The sequence below is a fragment of the Rattus norvegicus genome, chromosome Y (assembly GCF_036323735.1).
Source record: "Rattus norvegicus strain BN/NHsdMcwi chromosome Y, GRCr8, whole genome shotgun sequence".
Classification (NCBI taxonomy): domain Eukaryota; kingdom Metazoa; phylum Chordata; class Mammalia; order Rodentia; family Muridae; genus Rattus; species Rattus norvegicus.
Genome location: NC_086040.1, coordinates 30,031,768 through 30,038,534, shown reverse-complemented (window position 1 = coordinate 30,038,534; position 6,767 = coordinate 30,031,768). Strand labels below are relative to the sequence as shown.

Sequence of the window (6,767 nt, the reverse complement as noted above, 5' to 3'; positions counted from 1 at the left end):
GTAAACTTTTGTTTTTTATTCATTTTAAAGATTTATTTTATTTGATTTTTATGATTATACTGTACCTGTCAGACTCACCAGACTCACCTGTCATTATGAATGGTTGGATGCCACGATGAGTACACTTGGAATTGAACTCATGACATTTGGAAAGACAGGCAGTGTTCTTAAATGCTGAATAAACTTCCTAGTCTAAACTACTACTACTACTTATTATTATTATTATTATTATTATTATTATTATTATTATTACTATTATTGTTAAGCAACCCTAGATAGATCAAAACTTACCCTCCTCCAATGCTCTTCCCCCTTCCCTGTTTGAAGAAGATCTTAGAATAAAGAAAGTCACCATAATATCTGCCCCTCGACCTCAGCATTAAAAAATGAAAAATTTTACTTTTTCTTAGGTATGGAGATTTTCTTGTTGACTGGGCCCATAGCTTCAGACCTGAAGTCAGGGATATTATGGACAATGGAGATCCATTTGAAAGAAGCTGCTTAACTTGGAGGAACAGGGAAACAGTGAGCAAGAGTAAGATGTTTGTCCACCACCTGATCCCTTGCTGAGAACAAAGTCTCCTCTTCACAGCCTGAAAACTGGGCAGGCTGGGTGAGTAGGCATAGCTAACAAGCCAATCCAATTGTGTAAATGTTTGTACATATACAGGGTATAAAGGGGGAGCATTTCATTGACTAATTTGAATACAAACCCTGTCCACTATGTTCTTATATCTTGCAAGGAAACTTTGGTGTATTTTGTCTATCCTGGGATCCAGAAAGTTCGCTTCTCACTCTCATTGTGATTTCTTCCCTCATATGACCCTTAAGAGTACTGAGGAAGTCAGAGAAAAACACAGACAACAATAATCTACATTGTAGAGATCAATTACTTCTCATAAGAAACACTTCCTCATAGCTGTGAATTCAGCAGAGGTGCAAGCTGCAACCAATGCTTGATATTGCATCTGATGTCTGGTATACAGGCTCATTGACTAACTATTCTATTGGAGAAAGGAAACATCAAAAGTTAGCATGAGAACAAAAAAAAGACTTAAAATTGAATCAGAACTCTGATACATAGCAGTAAGTGTTCCCAGTGAGGGTCACAAATAACATGAAGGGTATTACTTGAGCAAGAGTTACTCTGCTGGAGTCCTCATATTTCATATTTACTTGAAAATCTGTCACAGCAAATTATATTGATATCATACAATAGTCCAGAGAGACCATATCCAAAAGTATATAATTCCTACTGAAATAAAGTGTTGATAATACTGCACATCACACATTTGTATGTGAGTCTAAAATTAATGTTCTACATAGATGAAAGCATTCCCACAATCCTTATCTTAGTCACTTGATTTTTTTTTTCGTTTGGAAAATGGCTGAGTTTTCTTCAGTTCCACACCTGAACTGAACTGACTCTTCCTCAGACTGTATACATAGTGTACATCTGAGTAGCAATTGACATTTTTAGCCAGGTTGGTCTCCCCATGGATCTTTTTGGGCATGAATAAGCATGCATAGACATATTTTACTAAAGGATTCATGTAACAGCCTAAATATTACAGGATCCCATTGCTGTAAATAATTTTATTTTACACAGCAGAAGGAAAGTGTATCAAAGGCTGTGTATCAAACGTTGTAGATATTACACCATCCATAGATGATAATATATCAAGAAGAATCCCTTAGGATTACACACATTGACCTAGATACTCACAGACGATTCTAATCCAGGACAGGTAATCACTTGGCTTGGAAACTTACAATAATATAATGCTCCAGATCTATGTGGAGTGTTAATAGATAATGAGAAACCACCTAAAAAGCATATGCATAAGTAAAAGATGCTATTCAAAAATTATCCAGAGGGAGTTTGGCAACCTACATTCAGCACAAAGAGATTGATTCGTCACTTCACAGATTCTGATCAGATCAATTTAGTATTGAGAAAACTATATGAGAACTCACTTGCGTATCCCATGACTGTACAACTAGGTAGTCACAGCAAACATGACATTCAGGAAGCATAGCTTGAACTTGCCAACAATGGACAGAGTGCATTTAGCTGACGAAGTCTGACCATGAAACTCAAATTTCCGAAATACCACTTAGGTTTGAATTTACAGAACAATAAATACTTAATGAGTTTTGGGACAAAATTCTAATCTAAAGACTACAAAATTATTTATCAATAAGCTCTTAATCCCTATGGAGAGATTAATGGTAGATATAATGAATTTAATCTGTAGCCCAGAGGTATAAATAATTGGTGCAATGTGAGGTGATTTGGTATGTTTAAGAAACATGCAAAAAAAGGAGGTCATTCTATCTTTGAACAGATTTGCTTCTCAAACATTAAGCATGAGTTACTGTGGAATAACCTAGACACATACATGCACATATCCTACAGTTAATTGATTTGTTCTGTTCTGTGTGTGGTATGCCGGACTAATCCAAGGTAGGAAGTATATAATGCACAAGTATTTTAAACCCAATATCAATGAAAATAAATCAGAATTCCTCTTGTGAATGCCATCCTAGATGAGTTAATCCAGATCAAAAAGTAAAAAATGAGTTACATATTCACTTTAATCTGAATGTTAATTCTCTAAACTGTGTATCTGTATGATCATTTTGTGTAAGAGTCTAGTGAAACAGACTGTATATATTTTGAGAAGTGCAAGTGTACTTATGTATTGCTGAAGGACACAGTCAGGAACAGGAATATCAACTGTGAAGAGACAGGGAAAAGAGCAACAATGAAGGGAATGTAGTACATACAGTTAAATTGAGAGACATTTGAGGCATTGAATGGAAAACTAATGGAGTAGAAAGACAATTTTTTTAAATTTTCTATCAAGTAACTAAATATTTGCTATAGTTACAAGGGCAGAAGATAAAATATTGAATGGGTTTATCTATGTGAAATTCGAATAATAAGTGAATCACAACAATTTTGGATTTCAACTTTCAGTAAACCTATGTTACATATACTGGCTGTATATTCATTAAGGAGAGAGATGTGAACATCTCTGTTGGAAACATACATATCTTATATTATAAACATTGGAAGTGCAAAATAATCTATGTATTTGTTTACATTTCAAAGTCATTTCCCAAACTCTTCTTTCTTTCTTGAATCCCCCAAGCCTTTCCGATGCTGTTTGTTTCTATGATGGTGCTCCTCCATCTACATGCCCACTTCACTTTAGCCATCTAACATCCCCCTTCTCTGGGCTATGACATTTCCACAAGACCGATTTCCTTCCTTTCCAGAGATTAAAGATTGGACAGTTGTCTTCTCCATATGCTTTGCTATCTATATAGGAGTAACCATGTACTGGCCAAGTATACTCTCGTTGGTAAATTTCCTGAGACTCTGAAGGATAAACTTAATTGATACTCTTGTGTTTCATATTTGTTTCCAATCCCCTTAAGATCCTTTAGGCATTAGACTAACTCATCTTATGTGGCTGTCAGTTTTCTGTCAAATGTTTAGCTGCATCAGCATCTGTCTCAGTCAGATGATGGCAGAGCCCCTCAGAGGACAAACATATTAGGGTCTTATCTGCAAGCACATCTTGACATCAGGAATAGTTCGAGGATTTAAGGTCTGTGGATGAAATGATTCTTATGGTGAGGTAGTCTCTGAAGGGGCTTTCTTCATTCTCTGCTCTTTTCTTTTACTTTTTTTTAGGCCTTGCATATTTATAGGTTAAAAATTTTGAGCTGCATGGGTAGCACCATCCCTTCACTTGGGTCATGTGTAGCTACAAGAGGCAGTCTCTAGTTGTTCTATCTCTTTGCTGCTTAGTATTTAAACTACTATCATCCCAGCAGGTGTATAGGAGCCTTTTGCATTCCTGAAATCTGGGACTTTCCTGGGGATACCCAAGTTCACCACCCACCATTGATGATTATTGTTATTTATTCCACTTTTCCTCTGGATTTCTCTCTTGTCTCTTTTCATTGTTGCTATCCCCCTCCCCACTTTGTCTATCCTTCTCTACCTCTACCTAGGTCCCTTCATCCCTCTGCCTTCTAAGTTTGTTGCAAGCATCCATAATTGGATTTCTTTCATGTTACCCTCCATGTGATAAAGGATTTGAATACTGGGTATTCTTAACTTTGTGGCTAACATCCAATTGTCCCTAAGTACATTCCATGATATGACCTTTTTGTACTCTGTTACTTCAGTATTTTCCAGTTTCTTCCCTTTGTGTACAGTGTTCTTGGTGTCCTCATTTTTAATACCTGAGTCGTGTTCCTTTGTTTTATTATAGCACACATTCTCTATTTATTCCTCAGTGGGGATGACATATTTCACGATTGGTTCCAGCATTTGACTAATATGAGTAAGACTGCTTTGAACATGTTCAAGCACATGTCCTTGTTATATGTGGATCAAGTGTGGGTATATGTGTTGAAGTGAGTGGTAAAGCTGGGTCTTCAGTAAAGCTATTTGCAATTTTCTCTGACCCTCCACCTTGATATCCAAAGTGGCTATAGAGCTACTAATCCCACCAGCAGTGGAGTAGTGTTCCACTTTGTCTACATCCTAGACCACTCTGCTACTGCATCAGTTTTTTATCTTAGTCATTCTGATTGGTGTAATGTAGAATCTCTGGTTCATTTTGATTTCCTTTTTTCTCATAACTCTGGATGTTGAACATTTCTTGATATGTTTCTCAGATATTGAGTTACATCAGTTAAGGATTCTTGGTTTAGCTCTCTAACCCATTTTAAAAGTTTGGATATTTGGTTGTCTGGGGCAGTAAAGAAGGGAGTGTCCATGTGGAGGAGACAATCACTAAAATGCGGGAGTGGGAGAGACTAGGGGTGATGAAGAGGACCCAGGAAAGATAAAAACATTTGAAATACAAATGAGAAATACCCTATTTAATGAAAATGAAAAAAAAGAATAAACTTACACTTCTGAAATCTTACTGTTGAATAAATATAGCTTTTGAGATTTTAAACATTTATTTCCTATGTAAATTAAAATTGTATGTGCAAATTGAATACAATTGCTCAGTACTATATTATCTAGTTATGGAGCCTGAGAATTAAACTTATATGCTGTATAACTGTCTTTTAGAATATTTTTTGGAACTTATTTTAATTATTTCTGAACCTTTTCTGAGCCTGACACTTTTTTATTGACTATGTCCAATTGTTTTTAGAAAGATACATAAAAGATATTTAATCTTTTCATAAACATTGACACATATACTTCAGCACTGACTCAATATGAATTAGGGTGGATATTATAAGGTATTATTAACCTACTGTTTTCATATAAACAAATTCTGTACCTATTCTTTTATTGGATCTTTTTACTTGTTTTACTGTAGGAAATATCAAAATATGCATTTGCATCCCATTATCATTTACTTGAAAATATTAATTATATTGATTGTAATATGGCCCAGATGCATTGGAAAATGGGTGAAATGTGAGGACTGCTGAGAAACATAGGGTCTGCTCTTTGTTAAGCTTGTCATATATCAAAATAAGAGAGGTAGAGTGACTGATACTGATACGTAAAAATGAAGTAATTACAAATGGTGTATGTATTGTGAAAATGATAAGCAGTCTTCATATTTAAGATTTTTAATATTTAAATGGAAATTATTTTAGATTCCTTTATATGGATGTCCTTCTGAGGAGATTATTGGGTCTTAGTAACCAATACCCACAATTATGACACCCTGATCTGCAAATTGTTTTAAATTAATAATAACTGGAGTAGCAAAATGCTTGAAGAAAATTCGTCCAGTATACTCCTGTCTGTTTAAAGATTGGATATGCAAAAGATGAAAAGAGTTATCTTTGGTTCCTTTATTGAATTTTCTTAATTGAAATGAATGTTTTCAAAAAGAAATATTAAAGAATATAGCCATTTTTGTCACAGGTTATTGTTAGTGTTCTCACTCTGTGTAATTTCACTATAGAGTCATGCAATACTGTTAGTATATCTGTGATATTAATCACATGAAATCAGCATGTTTAAACTGATAACATCCATAATGTAACCTGTACCAAATTTCCACTTTATTTCCTTTTCTGCTCTATTACACGTCGATGTCATTTTTTTTTTAGCATTTACCATGGATTTATAAATAAACATGCTTATGTAGTCCACTCAGAATCACTTGTAAATATTCTTCAACCAATAATATTCAATATGCAAGTTCAGGTCTTTCACACTTTTTGTTTAAAATTGCATGAAGCACTTCTCTGCATGAGGTCTTCTCCAAGCTCTGCTTCCTCTTCCAGAAGTATTCTTCCTATGATTCCTGTCACATAGCCAGCTTTCTGTTTTAAATCTGAGTAGAACTACAACTTTGTAACAACTTTGTTTTTCTTGTCTAAAGATTCAATGGAACAAACTGTTGGTGGAAAATTTATTGGGGGGAAATAGATCATTTTATTATCTCATTTAAAGAGCAATTATAAAATGGTTGATGTTGAAAATAGTACTGAAAACACGGAAGCGGTAGTGATCTCATTTGTGACAGAGAAATAATAATTACCTGTATGAGAGCAATGTTAGTAAAGATAAAAAATGATGGATCATGATTAAATTTCATGATAGCACATGAGGATCTCTTAGAGACTTAAATATAGTGATAAGATTTGAGGTAGAATGCAGAGCAGGGTGGAAAGTAGCTGAAGATTTGCAAATAGAGACAAAGTATGATGTTATGCCTTTAAGTAACAAAGACGAGATGATGGGAGAATTTGACAGATTAATG

The 6,767-nt window shown here is 34.7% G+C and overlaps 1 long non-coding RNA gene across 1 annotated transcript in view; it reads left to right on the top strand.

Annotated features, from left to right (window-relative positions):
* Window positions 1-268: 268 nt before the first annotated feature.
* LOC134484422 (uncharacterized) overlaps window positions 269-6,767 on the top strand; it is a 46,976-nt gene continuing 40,477 nt past the window's right edge. Inside the window, exon 1 of the long non-coding RNA XR_010061879.1 lies at window positions 269-613. This is a non-coding gene — a long non-coding RNA (uncharacterized LOC134484422). The remainder of the gene's footprint in view (window positions 614-6,767) is intronic.